The sequence below is a fragment of the Arvicanthis niloticus genome, chromosome 12 (genome assembly GCF_011762505.2).
Source record: "Arvicanthis niloticus isolate mArvNil1 chromosome 12, mArvNil1.pat.X, whole genome shotgun sequence".
Classification (NCBI taxonomy): domain Eukaryota; kingdom Metazoa; phylum Chordata; class Mammalia; order Rodentia; family Muridae; genus Arvicanthis; species Arvicanthis niloticus.
In genome coordinates, this window is record NC_047669.1 from 72,472,436 (window position 1) to 72,492,787 (window position 20,352).

At 45.5% G+C, this 20,352-nt stretch overlaps 1 long non-coding RNA gene across 2 annotated transcripts; it reads right to left on the reverse strand.

The window, feature by feature from the left end:
- Positions 1-3,814: 3,814 nt before the first annotated feature.
- Positions 3,815-7,070, reverse strand: LOC143444092 (uncharacterized). Of its 2 annotated transcripts, XR_013113646.1 has the most exons (5): positions 6,754-7,070; positions 6,501-6,623; positions 5,967-6,116; positions 5,847-5,885; positions 3,815-4,607 (listed from the first exon to the last, which is right to left on the reverse strand). It is a non-coding gene; the product is annotated as an uncharacterized LOC143444092 (long non-coding RNA). The 2 variants fall into 2 exon arrangements; XR_013113647.1 differs by lacking the exon at positions 5,847-5,885 and having other exon boundaries at positions 6,754-7,063.
- Between the last annotated feature and the right edge of the window lie 13,282 nt (positions 7,071-20,352).

The window sequence follows — 20,352 nt, forward strand, 5'->3', positions numbered from 1 at the left end:
GGCATATTTTAGTTTTGATGATAGATAGACAGGAAAATAGAAATATGTGTAAAGAATCACTGAGTGACTTAAATAGGCTTAAATACTTTAAACCTGCCCCCAGTGAGGCTTCCACTGTGCAGTTCTGTACATCTAAATTTCTAAATACCTGGCATATATTTGTAAACACAGCAGTCTAATGTGTTATCGAACAGCCATTCATATTTAAATGAGTACATGGGATAGTTTAACAGCTGACTGCACAGTGTGAATGACTGCAGCAAACTGTCAGGTTGGGAAGCAGTGCTGAAGGGGGACCTGATGCAGTCAGCACATAGAGACGCGGGCATCACTGAGAGCAGCAGCCTGCTCACTTAGCCCAGGTCTCTTTATACAAAGGGGAAACGGAGGTCAGGAAGGGAGGATCAGAGCCAGACTTGAGGGGCAGCATACAACTTGTCTCTGCCTGCACGCAACCTCTACCTCTTCTGTAAGTCAACCATGGGGCGCCCTGGCCACGCAACACTGCACCTCCTGTAGGAAGCAATCATTCTGAGGTGTGGCTTTGTTCAGGCATTAATCTCCTTCTGAATGGTGGCTGTGATACCTGTTTTGTCTGTGGATGGCTGGTCAGTGAGAAGTAGCTATGAGAGCAAGAGTAGGGTGGGGCAGAAGCTTGGCCACCAGCGCTGTGTGCCCAGGTCCCCACATTAACCTTGATCATCTCTCTCCTCCATGACTTGGACTTGGAAGCAGGAGCTTGGCTTTTCCAAACACTGGCCTTGTGGACAAGGTGCCATTTCCCAGTGGGATTTGTCCCCTCCTACCCATCTAACAGGCATTCACAATGAGGGGGTCAGGGGAAACTGAGACCAGAGTAACAGACTTTAGGAAAGAAAGCCCTGTTGTTTTCAGGAAGGGGTATCAGCAGCAGGGCAGGGCTGGGACCTAGGCTCCAGTCTTGGGAAGGTGTCAGGGGATACCTTTCCTCCAGCCTCTGGTCACCAGTCTATGTGGGGTCAGTAAGGACCAACTGACCGAAGGTATCTGTAGAGCAGCAGGAACCACCCCCCCACAGTGTCCCCCCCTTTACCCTTGTCTCACGGGTCCTTCTCTAGCACTCTTTGCTACCATCTTCACTGCGAGCTATCAATTTATTATCTACAATCTATTCAATTAAGCTACTGTCTGATTTACAGCCCCCTGCTATTCATAACCACCTGTATATATCATACCTGATGTTTAATATGAATTGCTAGTGTGACAGAATCTAAAATCACTGGGCAGACAGGCATCTGGGCAACCCTGTGGGGGATTATCCAGGTTAAGCTCAGCCTCTGGGGGTGTGAGGGACTGTCTTGATTGTCTTGATTGTGTTCGTTGTTGTGGGAAGACCCATTTTCAACTGTGAACAGGTCCACTCCCAGGGCAGGGGACCTGGGCTGTGTGATATAAAGAAAGCAGGCTGAGCGTGCGGGTACGTGTTTGCTGCTGTCTGGTTTCACTCATGGGTGAGGCTCAATGGCAACTTTAAAGGTTCTTTGTCTCGTAATGTTGCATCTGGGTTTTTTTTTTTTTTTTTTTTTTTGGTTTGATTTTGTTTTTTAACATCATAGACCATCTATATTATGGCTTCAGATTTTGTGTTTTTATGGAATTCCTGTGCGTTCAAATGTGTCTCTGTGTTCAAACACATGGTCCTTGTTTTGTTTTGTCCTATTCCAACTTGCTTGGTTTTACCTTATCTTTTATTATTATTATTATTATTATTATTATTATTATTATTATTATTATTATTATCTCATAGATAGCTGTTTGTTTTTGAGAGACAGAAAGGGGATGGTTCCAGATGGGAAGGCAGGTGGGGAGGAATTGAGAGGACCTGGGTAGAGAAGACACCATAAACAGAATATATCATATTTAAAAATGTCTATTTTCAATTTTAAAAAGACTTATTAAAAACTGGTTAAGGTGTTTAAGGTCACTTGCTGTTACTGCAGAGAATCTGAGTCTGGGTTCCTGAGTCTTGTCAGAAAGTGCACAGTGGTCTTTAACTCCCATGCCAGGGGGTCTGATGCCCTCTTCTGACCTCCACAGGCTCCCACACATATGCACATACACACATAGATACTTCCTATTAATTTACAAATAAAAATAGAAGCAGATATTAAAATAGAACTATGGGGTCTACTGAACAGCACAGAGATTGACTTTTGACAAAATGCGAAATCAATCCAACTTAGAAAGAAAAAAATAATTCATATGTTAGTAAGTGGCAAGAAAATAATATAAAAAACTAGCTATCAGTGTAGAAAAAAGTAAGCTGGACTCCTCACAACACACATATAAGTCGCTTTGAATTTGAATATTGAACTCAAAGGAGAGAGTTTATCAAGAGCAGGAAAAGACTGCTCAGAGAGTCAAAGCTTCGTGAGGTAGCACGCACCTTAATCCCAGCATTCAGGACTCAGAGGCAGATAGATCTCTATGAATTCAAGGCCAGCTTGGACAGCCTGGTCTACAAACAGAGTTCCAGGCTGTCCAGGGCTGCCCCAGTAGTAAGATCCTGCCTCAAACAAATAAATTTTAAAAAAGATAGAAAAGGAAAATAAAAAAAATAACGGGGATTAACAACAAAAAAGACATTTCACGTTGGATTTTATCACAGTCAAACATTTTTCATTTTTTGCAGATTTTTTGTGTATGTATTAAAAAGTTGGAAATATGTGTGTGGTGGGGTGTGCACATGAGTGCAGGTCCCTCAGAGGCCAGACACATCAGATCCATGGAGCTACCTGGTGTGGGTGCTGGGAACCAAATATTCCCCACCAGTGTAAGCAATACAGACATGAACTGATAATGCTATGCCTGAAGTAATGTTTGCTATTGGATCAGTCCAGGTCAGTCACGGTCACTAGCTTAATCCCTTGTAAAACTGTTAAAGATGTCTGTGAGGTCTGCCTCATTCCTTCCTCATGCCATGTGTTCTGTGCTGTTCAATAAATACAGAGCGAAGCCATTGTTGGGGACAGTTAGACATTGGCCAGGCACAGATACACAGACACACAGGCAAAAAGGACAGGCCAGACGCACAAGGAACAAAGTGACTACCGACAGAGCAGCAGCCACAAACTGGACTGAGCCAAGACACACAGACAGAACTGGAGGATTTGAACATGGGCTCACTCTTGGTTAAGTGAATCCAACCCGAAAGAGATGCATTTCCTTAGTGCAATTTTGAAACTTCTGGGTTTGTCTTTGGTGTGTTTAACTGACGAGAAGACAATACAGGGGAAAGAACTTTCTGAATACTGGCATTCAGGAAAGTGTTGCCAAGACATGCTTCTGCAGCCTGAGTTTCAAAGGTCACTTCAAATTCCATAATGAATAATATGTAATTATTTCAATCAATTTAAATAAAAACTCAGACATTTCCAATGTTTACCAACATAAATACAGTTCCATGAACATCTTGGTAGCAATGGCCACGCGTGAGCCTGTGCTTCCCTACAGTAAAGCCTGTGGAGTTGCTCAGCAGAACTGTAGGGCCCGTAATAATCGACTCTTCAGAAAGGTCTGAAGGAGCCAGGTTTGGTGGTACATGTCTGTGATCCCAGCAGTCAGGAGGCTGAGGCAGGGGGATCGAGCTTGAGGACATCCTGGGCTCTACAGTGAAACCCTCCCTCAAGAATAGTAAAACAAAAGTTAAAACACAAAAGCTTACAGGCTTGGGGCTACTCTGTATCCACCAGCAAAGAACGGCAGGGATTCTTATTAGAAAGTGTCTTAGTTAGGATTTTGCTGCTGTGCACAGACACCATGACCAAGACAACTCTTATAAAGGACAACATTTAATTGGGGCTGGCTCACAGGTTCAGAGATTCAGTGCATTATCATCAAGGCAGGAACATGGCAGCATCCAGGCAGGCATGGTGCAAGAGGAGCTGAGAGTTCTACATCTTCATCGAAAGTCTGCTAGTGGAAGACTGGCTTCCAGGCAGCTAGGATGAGGGTCTTGAAGACCACATTCACAGTGACACACCTATTCCAACAGGGCCACACCTCCTAATAGTGCCACTCCCTGGCCAAGCATATTCAAACTACCACAGAAAGTATCATCCTTTAAAAAAATGTTTTTAGTTGAAATAAATTATATCACACTCCCCGTTCCTTCATCTCGCCCCTCACAGCTGTCCTTCCTTAAGCTCTAACTATGTCCCCTTCTCAAATTGATGACCTTTTAATTTTTGTTATGGTCATAGATATATGAATATATCTATATATGACATCATATCTATCTATACATGACATTATATATATATTACACACACGCACACACGCACACACGTATCCTGTTGGAGCTCATGTTTGTTGGTGGTGTGCACATGGTTTCAAGGCTGACCCCTCCACATTAGATGACCAGGAAGGAAGAGACGAACCCCCTTCTCCCAGCAGTCCCGTGGTCCTTGTTCTTTCTTTGTTCTTGCTTGTTTCTTTTCCTTTTATACACACATCATATAGTGCATATGTGAAGATCAGATGACAACTTGCAGGGGTCAGTTTGAAGACCCCAAACTCGGGAAGTCTTGGGAAGTCACGGCCACCCACAAACTCGCAAGACACCGTACCTGGATGCAATCAGCAGAGGTTTATTAGGGAGGAGAGTCGGCAGCCAACGGTCAAACTGCTCACTCACGCAGGAGTAGAGTTTGACAAAAGACCAGCAAGCTGAGGGGCTTTTTAAAAAGGAGAAACCACAAACCAGGGGAGTGGGAAGGGGGGTGAGGGGTTGTCAAGGATACATATCATAAAAGTAGTGGGACATTCCAGAGGAGCCCAAACCTAAATGATTCAGGATCATGTGGAAAGCACTCTGCACACCCACTCCTCACAAAATGTGGTCTTGCCATGTCACTTGCCCAACTATTTCTCAGTTGTTACTCTGTCTCTTGCCCTGTCATTGTGGCTACTAGCTTCCCAGCCCCACCTAGATGACTTGCATCTTTTTGTGGTCAGGAATGTGTCTTCCTTTTTTGGGCCTTCCCCACCCACAGGTGGGTTACTCTTTCCAGAATGTATCCCGGGGCAGTGAAGGCCTGAAATCTTACATTCAGTTCTGATTTCTGGAACTAGTGAACCTGTATTCTTTTGCTCAGGTCTAGGGGTAAAGAAAAAGCCTGTATATATTTTATATAATTTTTCACTCTACAAGTTCTCTTCTTCCACCACATGGGACCCAGAGGACAACCTCGGGCTGATAAGCAAGCACCTTTTACCTGTGGAGCCATCTTGTGGACCTATGCTTACTTTTTTTTTTTTTTTTTTTTTTTTTTTTCTACTCTTGATAGTTAGGTGAAAGTGAGTCTATATTTTTAGTATTTTCTCTATTATAAAAGAAAATCATGCCAAATATAAAAATAATATACAATCTATGATATATTTATGTGTTGTTCTGTTTTGTTTTGAGACAAGGTCTTGCTATGTAGTTCAGGCTGGCCTAAAATCCTCCTGCCTCAGCTTCCCAAGCACTGGGATTGCAGAGATAGGCCACCTGGTCTGGCAGTGCCTCAGTTTTATCAGCCAGGCACTAGATGTAGCCAGAATGTTTGTTTCTCTGTGATGGCCCTTAGCTTGCTTTTAAACCTTACTCACTGCCTGCTGTGAACAGGATGTTTGAGTGAGAATTCATGACAGAGAAGCTGGGACCTCAAGTTAAAATGAGGCCACAGAGCACAGACAGTCCTGGTACAGCAACCTTCTTAGCACCCCTGAGAGAAGAGATGTAAATTCAGCCTCCCTTGTGTACCTGCTCCCTCCCGTGAAAAGGTAGCTTTATGTAAGCCAGGAGGTCTGAGAATGAAACCTACCTCACTTGGACTCGGCTCTTGACTTCCGGCTTCTAGAAACTTTGAGAAATCGAAGCACAATGTTTACTCTACCTTTTCGCTCCTCTCCCCAGCCCAGGGCTTACATGGGTCCTCGCTTACCTTCCATGAGAAGCCTCTTCAGTTAACAGGTCAAGGCTTCCTCTCCAGGGTCTATGAAACTGCAGAAATGGAGACAGCTCCAGAGTGGCAGCTTTTGAAGCGGCAGCCCCTGGAAGCAAGGGGGGGCCATCTGCAGAACGGGCTGTGGACCTGAAACCAACGGGCAATAACTAATGTTTCAACCACGGAAAGGCTGGAGATAAGTATTAACAGTATAGAGAATGTTCTGGAAACCAGGCCAAAAAAAGCCCCAAGCAGGTGTGTCCTTGTACAGTTTCTTGGAGATGCTTCATCTTACTGTTAATCCCAATTTAATTTCTAGCCTTATTAAAGACTTAAGGCTTTATCTACCACCACCATCACCCCCCCGCCATTTCCCCACCTCTAGAAAACCAGATGCACAAAACAACGCTTATTTCTGTCATTTTCCCAGGGTCCCCAGTGCCTGGGCAGCCTAATCTTTTTTATCTCTACGTGGATTAATGAGAGCTGTGTGTCTCAGTCTTTGTCTCTCTGGGTCCCCAGGACAGGTACCTGAGGGAATCAGAACTAGATTCCACTTGGTAAGCAGATGCTGCGATGAAGACAGGACCTGACACCACTGTTGAAATGGACCAGGCCATCCCATGGTTCTCTGCCGTTTCATTTATAATCCACCTTAAAAAAAAATGTATGGAAGCCATTGGCAAAGACAGTCGCCACAAACAGCAGGCAAACGGAGACACTGAGCTGAGCCAACAAGGACCTCCACCACCCTTTAATCCGGCCTGCACCAAACAAAACAAACCTCCATAGAGCTTCTGCGATTCTTCAAAGGAAACCCCGTGAGTGAACAGAAGCCTCACTGGAGAGAGAGCTCACTGTGGACGAAAGCCAGGTGACCACGGGTAGCCATCGCCAAGGACTTGCTTTGTCCCTGTTTGAGGACACATACAGGGTTAGGGGATTAAAAACCTCCGATTTCTACTACAGGCACGTTCTCACGTTAAGTCCAGCAACTGGGAAGGATCTGTCTTCGGGAAGATGGGGCTTAGCGTCAGTATTATTATCTTCTCTTTATCCAAGCACCTGTTTGAGAAGATTCCAAACTGCATACACGATTCCAGACCTAGTTTTAATTTTTTTTTTTATTGTTTGAAAATTTCACGATGGGATCAAATCCACTCCGTTTCTCCACCTCCAGTTCCTGTCTTACCCCCCCCCCCCACACACACACCCTCTACCTCATGCTTCTTTTTTTTTTTTTTTTAAACAATGGACTTCGAATATTTGAACCAGGAAGTGAGAATAATACTTCTGTGTGAGGCCGGAAAAGCAGTGCAACTGGTGGAGCCAGTCCAGAGCAAGAGTGAGCCAGCGTTAGTGAGAGTGGCACTCTCCATTCGTGGGGGGTGGGGACTAAACAAGGAGAAACCAAGCTGAGCAGGGACACCTTGCCTTCTGCTCTCTGGCTCCAGATATAGCCTGACCGGCTGCCTCCAGCTCCTGCCACCCCGACTCCCTGCCTGACTGCCATGTCTTTGAACTGTGAGCCAGAACAAACCTCTCCTCCTTTAAGTTGATTTGGTGTGAGTATTTCATCACAGCAACAAGAAAAGTTACTAAAGCAGAACCCTCAGGAGTGTACTCTGCTCATGCAGGAAGCAGGCCACCGTCTCTGGGGAAGTAGCCCCAGGTCAGTATCTAGAAGAGGAAGAGCCATGGCTACACACACACACACACACACACACACACACACACACACACACACCACCCCGTGGAGGTCAGGCCATGCCTGGAGTGAACACAGGCTGGGGAGATGGCTTAGTTATCAAGCACTTACCAAGCAAGCCTGGGGACTGGAGTTTGGGTCACCAGAACTCAATTCCTGGTGGCCACCTCCAATTCCAGCCTCAGGAGGGGAAGATTTCCAGAGCCAGCTAGTTAGGAGACCAGCCATGTCAGAAAGCTTTGAGTTTGATTGAATAAGGTGGGAGAACATTTGAGGATGACTCCCAGCACCCTCCATGGGTATATACATACATGGGCACACATGCACACAAGCATGCCTGTGCTCAAATGCATGCAAAATGCATACGCATACACATGAAAAGTGGGGAAAGAAATGGGGGTGTCCAGGGGGAGGGGTTTGGATACTCATGGGAAGAAAACTTGTAAGAGAGACATAGCTGAAAGGAAGGGATGAAGGGTGGAAAGAACATAGGAGGTCTCATCTTGTGTGAGGTTTGATGTGTACATCAGGAGAGACAAGCGATCACCAGCAGACACTCTAAGGATAGATTTGGGGCTTGTTATAAAGAAAAACTGTACAAAGTTAGAATCTGTTGTGTTGGAAAGTAGACAGATGAGTTCCTGTCTTGGAAGTATTTAACTCACAGTTCCATTACCTCTTGGCCGGTCTCAGGGAGTGGGGCAGGCATTGTGGGGGGTGGGGTCTGCAGAGGTCACTGTGGTTAGTGGCCTCTGTCTCTGCCTTTTCCTTAAGCCCCCTCTATATCTGAGGGAATTCAACTCCCCTCTATGACTTTCCTATGGCCCAGGTCTGGAGGTTAGACTCCTGAAGGAACTGTTGGTGACAGCCGAGCTTGCTCCCTACACGGGCTCTGAGGGGACATGCTTTCTGCCTCTTCTAAGTCCTGACAGTCATTGTCACATTGTGTGTGGCTGTATCATGTAAACCTCCTCCGTCTTCACAAGGCTTGTAGTGACAGGATTCAAGGCCTGCACTAAGTCTCGTGTGATAACATCCCAGGATCCTTCAAGATTCTCATCTGTGAAGACTCTCAGGCTGGACGTGAATCTGAAGCACATGACTCAACTCCCCCTCCGTTTGGATTGGTTCTTGTTTCCTTCAGCCATAACTGTTTAGCATGAGAGGCTGCTGTGGTTTTTTTCCCTGGTAACTTTCCAAGAATGTTTTGTCAAATATAAACAACCCCTAGATTCTAAAGATTCCATCTGGGACTGGGGGTGTGGCTCAGGTCTGTAGCATGTGCTCAGCACACGGTAGCCGCAGATCTGATTCCCAGTGTCAACTTCAAGGGGGTTCTCTCTCTCTCTCTCTCTCTCTCTCTCTCTCTCTCTCTCTCTCTCTCTCCTCTTTTTCTCTCTCCTCCTCCCCCCATGAATATACACCACATTTAAACAATCAGCCAATACTTAGAATGTCTTGGTCTGAACATCTTAATGTCCAAAGTTTTTGAGAAAGATGGAGAGAAGGAACAATGTCAGAACATGTGATGTGAGTGTCTCTTCCTGTGGGAGAGGCAGTCTGAAGGAAGGCGGGTCCACTGTGCACAACACTAGGAAGAGCAGTCACTAAGGCCGTCCTTAGAGCCTTGGAGTTTATTGTCAAACAGAACGGTAGTCACAGCCTCCCCTCCTACCTCAGAGTTGATTCACCTGCTGCTAGTGGTGATGGTGGTGATGGTGATGATGGTGATGGTGGTGGTGGTGATGGTGGTGGTGGTGGTGATGGTGATGGTGGTGATGCTGATGATGGTGGTGATGGTGATGGTGGTGGTGGTGATGGTGGTGGTGGTAATTGTGATGGTGGTGATGGTGATGGTGGTGATGGTGATGATGGTGGTGACGGTGATGGTGGTGATGGTGACGTGGTGATGGTGATGGTGATAGTGATGATGGTGATGGTGATGGTGGTGATGGTGATGAGGATGATGATGATTCCTTTGCTGACACCAGAACCAGCATTTCCAAACTTCCATCCTATTCTAGGGACCAGCAGCTCCAGAAACTTTGAGGTTTGGGGGGCCAGATTTGGACTGATGAGTCAACCAGCCTTGTGGGCTAAGCAACAGTTACAAGGGCACCCCACCCCCAAGTCAGAGACACCCCACCACCAAGTGAGAAAGCCCCCTGGGACTACTCTAACCACTTAGGTACCTGGCCTTATAACTAAGTGACTGCCAGGTTCTCAGCTTTCAGGAGTGACTTTTTTTTTTTAACCTTGAGAGGGGTTTAGTGAATAATATGCCTGAAGGTCTTAATAGTCATAGTACATACTAAACGACGGTGGTCCTTAGGGTCCGTGTAATCACCGACAGAGCTGCGCTTTGTGGTCTTGTAGAGCTGGTTTTCCAGTCATGACGGCTGATCGGCTGCCCACCCTATCTGCAGACCTAGCATGTGGAAAGGCTTGGGAAGGGCCTGACTGACAACTGCCTGGAGGCTGGAACAGTCTGACTGATGCAAGCCATGGTATCTCTGTGGTACTATGGCAGAGTCATGGTGAGTGTAAAGACCACAGAACCTCAGATGAATACGTAAGGATTGTTTTGTAAGTAGAGACGGGCAGTAGTGCCATTTATAGATTCACTGTAAGACGCAGAGCCCATCAGCTGCACCTTATTCCCCTCAGGAGTCATCTTACTCTTGCTACTATTTCATGTGTGTGTGTGTAATAAGTACATAAATATATAGATGTATCCATCCATTGGTTCTGTTCCTCTGGAGAACCCTGAGGAATACAAATTGCTTTGTTTATTTAAAAAAAAAAAAGACTTCATTGAGATCAAGTGTACATACCAAATAACACATCTGTTTAAAATGAATAATCCTATAGGTTTGGTATAGGACAGTTTAAAAAGGTGTGCCTATATAAGAGCCGTAAAATATGCCACCATAACCACTTATAAATATTTGGTATAATGTCACTAGCCATACATACAGTATTGCACGACATCACCATTATTTTTGAGGTTTCTTTTAAACATTCCAGACAAAATACTCAGCAGCTTTTAACCAGTAAGGCCCTATTTCCCCTCCTCAAACTTTTTATAACATCCTTCTAGCTTGCTTGCTGTGTCTTAGAGCCCGTCCCTTGCAGATACTTCAGAACAGCATGTGGTATTTCCTCTTCTGACATGAGCTTATTGTCCCAGGCATTCTGTCATCGAGGTTCACCTGTGTCATTCCACGGAGAGTTACTCATCTTACAGCTGAGCACTATTCTGTCCGTATGCTGGTGAACACTTGGGGTGATTTCCTGTGGTGGCTTACACATTCTGCAGCCCCGCAGCCCCGCCTACATCCTTCCCTAGTCAGACAACACGTGGTCACACCACTCATCTAAGGTTGATCCATTCAGTCACACTATGGAGAAGATCTACTTACTGTTGTTCTAGGTGACCCTCTTGTCACCCAGCCACCTTCTTCAGGAGTGCATTGTTATACACTAGGAGGTGTGCTGTCTATCATTGACTTCCAAGCTCTCTGCAGGCTCCATGCTAGGCTCTGAGCACAGAACAAACTAGAAAGAACCCAGAAGACTGGGGTAGAAATAAGAAACCCACTTCTTCCTGGGGGCAGGGGATAAGGCTCAGGCATCAAAGTTCTGCACAAGGGACTGAGCTCAGTACCCTCACAAGAAGCCAGGAGCAGTGCTGTGTACACAGTGTATATACGCCAGTGTGAGACCGCAGTGCTGGAGAGACGGTGTGGGGAGGGGTTGGAATCAGTTGAACCCCTAGAGGTCCTTAGCCAGTCATTCCCTCTGCATTGATCCGTGAGCTCCAGGTTCCATGAGAGGCTTCTTTCAAAAACCAAGGTGGAAAGTGATTGAGGAAGATACCTGAGATCAACCTCTGGGCTTCATATGCAGGTGCACACACCTGCACTCACACCTGTGTGTACCCACATGAACATGCATAGAACACACACACACACACACACACACACACACACACACAAATCAACCTCTGGCCTCCATATGCAGGTGCACACACCTGCACTCACACCTGTGTGTACCCACATGAACATGTATATACAACACACACACACACACACACACACACACACACACACACACACACACCTTGTTTCTATTTCCCATCACCTCCCTCAAGTTTTCTACTCCAGCAGGGGCTGTTTTTAGAATAGAAGAGGCTTCTATTTTTAGAACAGAAGAGGTAACCTGGAGAAAACCCTGGCATGATGGAAAGGAAGGAGGGGAGGGCAGAGGAGGGGTCAAGAGTAAAGGAGGGAGAAAGGGAGGGAAAGAGAGAGAAAAGAAAAGTAACAGATGAAAGAAAATAGAAAAAGAAAAAAACATTTTCTGCAGCGTAACTATCCCACCATGATGAATTTCAAGCTAGCATTGTAATTCACTGAATACAGAGTTAGAGAAAGATATACAACAGGCTCTTCTAAGGCAATAACACCAGGCTGTCTCACGCCAGGAAGAGTAGTGAAGTCATCATCTCTGTTCAGCTAGGCTGTCTCCCCAGGCTACTCCCGGATCACGTTATCATAGCAGACAGGGATCTGGATGGCTCACACAAAGGTGGTGATTTCAGAGGATTTTAAAAATTACTTGCAAAGCATACATGAATAACATAAATGGTGATACTGTAATCCTTGGTCTGAGAAAAGGAGGAAGGGGGCATTCCCTGGAGCCCAGAGACAGAGATGGCCACCTGGCAGGACCTGGATGCATTGCTCAAGGGATGAAGCCAGCCTAAACCAGTCCCCTAAGGAGGGTGTCCTAATTTCACTTCCCCTGTCCCTGTAATCTATGACTGTTCTCTATTGGACCAGTCTCTGATGGCCTGCAATTACTCCAGGGTATTAGTTTTCTGATGCTCTGATCAAGTGCCATCAGCAAAATAACATCTTACAGAGGGAAGAGTTTATTTGGGCTTACAGTCCTGGGGGGAGAGGAATCCATCATGACAGGGATGGTAGGAACAGGATGCTGGGAGCAACATCCTCAGCCATGAGCAAAAGCAGGGAGGGTGACCTGGAAGTGGCTCCAGGCTTCTAATCTCAAGGGCTACCCCCCCCCCATGTCCTTCCAGAGAGGCTGTACCACGTAAATGTCCCAAAGAACACACCAACTGGGAACCAGATGTTCTGATGCCCAAGGCAAGAGGGACATTCGTCATCTTAACCACCTTGGGGAGCATCCAACTCCTTGGAACCTGTTGTTTGGAGACTGGAATGAAAAGGGGGAAAGAACAAAACTCACACACTAGTGGCTCCCAAGCAGGGCCTGAACACCACACTATTTTTTAGTGCAAATGGCTTCCGTAGTCTCTACCTCTGTGTCTTCTGACTGCTGAGGTTGGCCACCACGAGTTGTGTGTACCTGAGGCTCACCTGTGAGGAACAAACCAAGTCCTGTGTGAGTGTATATTGTCAATATGAGCTCAGCCATGTCAAGGACCTGAGAGCTTCAGACTCAGAGAAATGGCCAAGCTTTTCCTGAGCCAGGCTCAGAAAATAACAAAGCCTTTCTGTGGTTCTGTGCAGATTGTGACTGTGTGTGCAGAAACTATCAACTACAGCTTCTTCCACCAGATGACTGCAACCAGAGGCTGAATGCTTCCTCCTGAGAGGAGCTAATCCTGCCCTCCTGGCTCAGCCAGACACAGCTCACCAGATCCCAGAATTTCTGTAGGTGTCTGTGTGTCCATCTTCCATTCTGTTCTTGGTCCAATCAGGTCAACCCCAAATCTGTGTGCTTTGAGGCACTTGTCCATCTGTACCATCTCCAGCAATGTTTCTAAATGTGCGACATAAGCATACCGCAAGCATGGCCACTGGCCATTTGTCTCTGACTGTGAACTGTAGTTCTGCATATGTGTATGAGGACAGTACTTGTTTAACTTTTAACATTGGATTTAACAGTGACTAGTGTGGCTACATTTTCTAAGAATTTAGATGATAAAACATAATGATCACTGTCTTAGTTAGGGTTTTACTGCTGTGAATAGACACCACGACCAAGGCAAGTCTTATAAGGACAACATTTAATTGGGACTAGGTTACAGGTTCAGAGATTCAGTCCATTATCAAGGCAGGAACATGGCAGCATCCAGGCAGGCATGGTGCAGGAGGAGCTGAAAGATCTACATCTTCATCTGAAGGCTGCTAGTGGAAGATGATGTCCAGGCAGCTAGGGTGAGGGTCTTAAAGCCCACCCGCACAGTGACACGCCTACTCCAACAAGGCCACACCTCCTAACAGTGCCATTCCCTAGGCCAAGCATACACAAACCATCACAATTACAATAGATGTTTCTCTCATATTCAGAATTTAAATTTAACTGTGTGTATGTATGGTGTGGTATGGTAATGATATGATATGATATGATATGGTATGATGCAGAATGTGGAGGGTCAGCCAGAGGGAAAGCAAGGGAGGGGGCAAGGTTGTTGGGTGGGGGGAAGAAGAATAAATGTGGATGACTGGAGAGATGGCTCAGCAGTTAGGAACGTTTACCACCCTTCCAGGCAACGTGGGTTCAGTTCCCAGCACCCCCATACAGTGGCGAACACTCAAACCCGTGAAATTTAAAAAAAAAAAAATTTACAGAACAAAGTACAGTGATACATATCATAACCTGTGTGAAATATCATGTAGAACCCATTCTTTTATGTGCTGGCTAAAATCGTTAGTTGAAAAAGAAAAAAAAAATGGTATTGCTAATGTCAGTATTTGACTTCAGACGTCACTGTATTATTTTGTGTGTGTGTTCTTGCATGTTTGTGTGTGTGAGTTCACATGTATGTGAGTGTGTTTACATGTATGCTGGGCACTCATGTGTGCAGTTACCTGCATGTGGAGACTCGAAGTGGGCTTCGGGGTCTTTTGAAATTGCTCTTCACCTCATTATATTCTTTTGGTTGCAGGCCAAAGACACCATTAACTTGATTAGAGAGGAAAGAATTTCAAGTGTGTGTGTGCGTGTGTGTGCATGTGTGTGCATGTGTGTGTGCATGGGTGTGTGTGGGTGTGTATGTGTGTGTGCGTGTATGTGTGTGTATGTGTTGTGTATGTGTGTCTTAGTGGCAGAGTGCTTGCTTAACATGCCAGAGGCCCAGAGTTGCATAAATAGATTATGGTACATCTATTAAAAAGAACATCGAATTGTAATTTTTTAAAAATCCAGATCGAGCATGGAACCCGAAAGCACACTGTGGTTAAACCCCAGTTCCAGGGAGACTCAGTGAGTACTCTTATTTTTTTTAATGGAAACAGTAAGGAAGTTTTATTTTATTTGGAAATTGGGGAATAGAGAGGGAAGAGGTTATAACTTTTCAATGGAAAGAAAATTTAAAACGTTAAATGGATATGCTCTCCCTTGTTTCTTTGCCACAACCGTTGCCATGTGTATTTAGCTTCCTCAGTCCAGAGTTCCGTGGCCAGAGCTCAGGTAACAGTGGAAGACATTTGCCGCATCTGAGGTATGTTCTGGAATAAACCCGGGCACCTTCTTACCCAGGAGCAGAGTGGCCTGCTCTTCCCCGAAGCTCCTGTGCACAGCGGAATCTTGCCTGAGTCAGCAACTTGGTTCCGGGTGTCTTCCTGAGACAACCCAGGGAAAGACGAGGATGGTCCGAAACTATGTCGTTAAAATAATGTGCATCAAGTTTTCTGGGTAAAGCCGGTGGGTTGCTGTAACTGTGGAAGATAAATTCTTTTCTGTATTTGGCTAATCTTCCGCCATTTCAAAGTTGTACATGGAGAAGCCCCGTGGTGCAGCTCCCAAAGGATGTGGCTCACACTGGGCATGCTCACACATGCTATTTAACTGCCTTCTCCAGGAGCAGCATGGACTTCCTGTGTGAGTGCAAGGCCACTTCCTGGCTGCCCAGCTCAGCTACCAATATGTCAGTGTTATGTTTAACACCCCCACTGGGTTGGCTGGATGCTTCTGATTTCTTTCCTAGGTTTTCTATCTCCAGGGTAGTCTCCCTTTGTGATTTCTTGATTGTTTCTACTTCCATTTTTATGTCCTGGATGGTTTTGTTCTATTCCTTCACCTGTTTGGTTGTGTTCTCTTGTAATTCTTTAAGGGATTTTTGTGTTTCCACTTTAAGGGCTTTTACCTGTATACCTGTGTTCTCAAATTCTTTGAGAGTGTTATTTATGACCTTCTTAAAGTCCTCTATCATCATCATTAGAAGGGATTTTAAATCTGAATCTTGCTTTCCTAGTAATATGGGGGATTCAGGACTTTCTTGTGTGGAAGAACTAGGTTCTAATGATGCCAAGTACCCTGGGTTGCTGATGCTTATGCTCTTGCGCTTGCCTTTCACCATCTGGATCTCCTTAATGCTACCTGCCCTGTCCCTGACTGGAGCCTGTCTTTTCTATTATTTTGGTTGTATCAGAACTGCGTGGGGTGGGTGTAACTACTGGGGTAAGAGCTGGGGCCCAAAATCTGCTCAATGCCCAGGCGCAGACAGGATATTGCCCATGTTAGAGCTCTGGGAGCCCCACTTCCTCTGGGTTCTTAGAGATTGGGGGCAGAGCTGCCACCCAAGATCTGCTCAGTGCTCTGGCCCAGACGGGAAGGAACCAGTACTCCGAGCCAGGAGTGACTTCCTGGGTCCTTGTGGGTCCCAGTTACACCCTGTTTGGGGCAGGCATTGCTGTCTGCTTACTTAGGATACTGCCCGAGTTAGAGTTCCTGGGAGCCCTGCTTCCTCTGGGTTCTGTGTAATTGGGGGCAGAGCTGCTGTCTTGGATCTGCTCAGTTCCTGATTGCTTCTGAAAGAGTTAAAAAATTTTAAACTGTCCACAGATGGAGCCAAGAGTGCAGATCAGCTTGTTCTGCGCTCTGGGTCTCAAGAAATTAGCCATCCACAAGACAAATTAGATAAGATACTGAGCCAGGAATTCAGAGCTGGGAGTTTAGGTCAGCATGCTTGTGCTCTCTGGGTACCAGGAACCGAACTGACCACAAAATAAATTGAATAGGGTTTGATTCTCAAAAGAAGAAAGGCTTGTATGAGATATTTCCCCATGACCATTTCTTGAACCTGTCATGGAAGCTGAACACTGGACAGGTGCATTCTATAGATACTTAATCATGATCCCCCCTCATCTCCCCTGGGTTGCGGTTTTGCCCTTTAAACACTCTACTTCTTTCTGAGTCGGGGTCGTACTTCATTGCTTGCCTCTGCGTAGGACAGGCTAGAAGTGAGACCTCAACGAGTTGATTCAAATATACCTCTTGCTGTTGCATCGAGTTCGGTGTCTTGTGAGTTACTGGGGTGGCCGTGAATTTCCGAGGGTTGAGAGGGAGGGAGTTTCTCCCTTCCCGGTGGACCTTACACTTCTGGCTAGCACAAAATCCATGGGGAGTTACTATGGTGCAGGAAGAAAGCTAGGGTAGACCCACCTCGGTCCACAACCACTGTTGCTCAGCCGAGTAAGTTAACTACTTCCGAGCCAATCAAACATTGTGTCTACTGAGATCTGGTTAGTAAAAAATGGCTGTTTCTGCACCTCAGTCACACCACATTCAATCAGACTTTTGGTTGTTGGCCTGTAGACTAAGCAAAGTTACATTTCCCAGTTCAGAGCTCACAGCTAAATGTCTCAGAGGTGAACAAACTTGGTTACCCAAAAAATGAAGACTCCTTTACTTGTCCCACCCTTCAAGGACTGTGGTTGGCTTTGACCTCACACTGACGCCAAGGTGTGCCCCTGCAGCTGCTCTGTTTCACACACTCAGTACAGAAGTCAATACATCAGATGTGCTATTCTGTCCTTCATTGTTGCGTTAGTCAGGGTTCTCTGGAGCCACAGAACTTTTGCAGTGTCTCTAGATAATAAAGGAGTTTACTGTAGTGACTTACAGTCTGTCGTCCAGTAACCCAGTGGGCAGCTGTGAACGGGAAGCCCGAGAATCTAGTAGTTGTTCCTAGTTGTTTCAACTGGTCCTCTGAATAAGCTGGAATCCTGAAGAGGTAGATTCCAACAGATGTGCTGGCAAGTAAGTGCAAGCAGATGAAGAAGAGTGAGTCTTCCTTCTTCCAATGTCCTTATGTAGGCCTCCAGCAGAAGGTGTGGCTCAGGTTAAAGGTGGTTATCACCATGCCTGGATCTGGAACTTGCGTTGTCTTGTCCGAGGCCTAAGCTTTTCATGGCCTCTATGCCTCAAGATCTCCATATCAAGATCAGGGTCAGAAGCCTTTGCCTTGTAGCCTCAGATCTGGATCACAGGTGAGCCCTCCATTTCTGGAGTGTAATTCATTCCAATCAAGTTGACAACCAGGAACAGCCATCACACTCACTTATAGACTTATACAGATGGTTTGCCTAACTGTGGGTTCCCATCAGTGTTCTGAATAGAGGTGAGGCAGGCAGGGCTAAGCTGGGAGACTGTTAGGTGCATTCTGTATATTTGACTTAGGATTTTTCTTCTTTTGTTTCGTGTACATGCAGGTGCTTGTATGCAAGCGTGTATTTTACTATATTGCTCTCCACGTCATATTTTGAAGTGACGTTCACCAATTAGCTATACTGGATGGTCAATAAGCCCCTAGTGTCCTCCTGCCTCCTCCTTCCTGGACCAGAATTACAGGCCTGAACTGCCATGCAGGCTTTTTATGTGCTGGGGATCTGAATTCAGATCTTCATGCTTGCACAGTGTGAGGTCATTTCAACCTGACTTAGTATATTCTCAGCATGTAATGGATTTGTATGGATGTAACCCTGTCCACTGAGGAGTATCTATAATACCATCTGATGTGTTCAGAGTATAAAATAATGGCCATTGGCCAGACAGAAAAGCCCTGTCTCAAAACACCAAAATAATGACCATTTTGGACCAATATGGCTGCTGCATTGACAGTTCCACAGGCCCTGGAAAACAGCACTCTGACTTCCACAGAAGAACCAGAATTGTCTTGGGGCTGTTTCCTACGCTCTGTTCAAAACACAGTTTCATTTTTAGTGTCTGTCCCAGAGATCATCGCCTATGTTTATGTACCTGTGGCCAAATGTGTGCAACAATCCTGGACTCTGCTTTCTCACTATCCGTACAACTAAACCAAAGCACAGATTTGTTGCAGGACCCAGCCATCACAGTCTAAAAGTGCCTGGAAAATCCTGTGATTAAGTAATTTCTTGGCATTTCTCTCCTCTGCTGCTTAGACTGCTGGAGCCTTTCAACAAAATGCTACTTCTCTGAGGTTGGGCATCTGATTCTAATCCAGCAGCGGCAACTACTGTAATCATGGCAGGCACTTGCTGAGGGCTGACTGTGTGCCAGCAACTGTGGGGAGAGTGTTTTACATGGATTATTTCATTTAATCTTTCAGATAATCTTACAAGGTTTACACAATTGGTATGTCTTTCAGACAAGGCTATTAAAGCATTAAATAGCTTGGTCCAAAAGTTACGTGATCAAACAGTAGATGTGGGGTTTGAACTCTGGAAGTCCAGCTCAGCCCTTGCCTTTAATTGCTAAGCATTCAGATTTCCTAATCACAACACTTTGTACAGCCAAGATAACTGGGCAACTCTTTCCTGTAAGGAGATTGGGGGTTGGGGTTCTGCCAAATAGTGATAAAAGGGGGACAGTAGGGAATACTGAACTCCATCAAGAATCTTGCCTTGAGCCTCTCTCCTGTATCAATGCAGACAAATGATAGATTTGTTTCAATTATGTGATCAAAATGTAAAAGCAAAAGGAAACTATAACATATTCATGGCCAGGACAGAACTGAAGGGTGGGCTGACAATCCCAGCATGCTGAACTTGGAGACAGGGGAGCTGGGAAGCTCATTTACAGTATGAGGATGCTCTGAGCAGAGCTTGGGGGCCATTCAGCTTTCTTTTTACAGATTAGGTAGAAGATGCTTTTCTGTTCACCCCTGGCTACACTTAAGAGGCAATATCTAGTCAGGAAGGAAATCGAACAGTGCTGCAGCCAAGATTAGAACCCAACATCCCCAGTAATTTTGTGAGGATGCAAGTTCTGAAACAACTCTATTTTGCTCTGAACTAGAGACCTTCAGAGAGAAGGCAGGGGTAAGAAACTCTGCAAAGGGAATGGTCAGAATAGCCAAGCCACTACAGTGCAATGAGGCAAAATAAACCAACAAATTCTTATCAAATGTAATTTAAAAGGGAAACAATCAGGAGACCATGGAATTAATGGTGCACTGTGAAAAGAGTTTTAAAAATCCTTGTGCAGGCCTGGTAAGGTGGCTCAAAGAGTGAGGCACCTGCTCCCAGGCCTGGAGACGTGAGTTCGATCCCCAGGACTCACATGGTTGAAGGAAAGAACCAACTCTCAAAAGTTATCCTTTGAACACCCCCCCCACACACACACACACACTGTGACACTTATATGTGCACACATAACACAACAATAATGTTTTGCCTATATATATATATATATATATATATATATATATATATATATATGAGAGGGGAGAGAGAGAGAATGGAGTTGGGTAAGTGACGAGATAGGGGAGATAGGGAAGATGGAAGATCTAGGGAGCATTGGAGAGGGGAAAGATATGATCAGAATATATTGTATGAAAAAAGTTCCAATAAAAATCAGGAATTAAGCCTAACACTGGATGGGGAGTTGTGCTGAATAAAATACCTTTTGAGTTAAAGG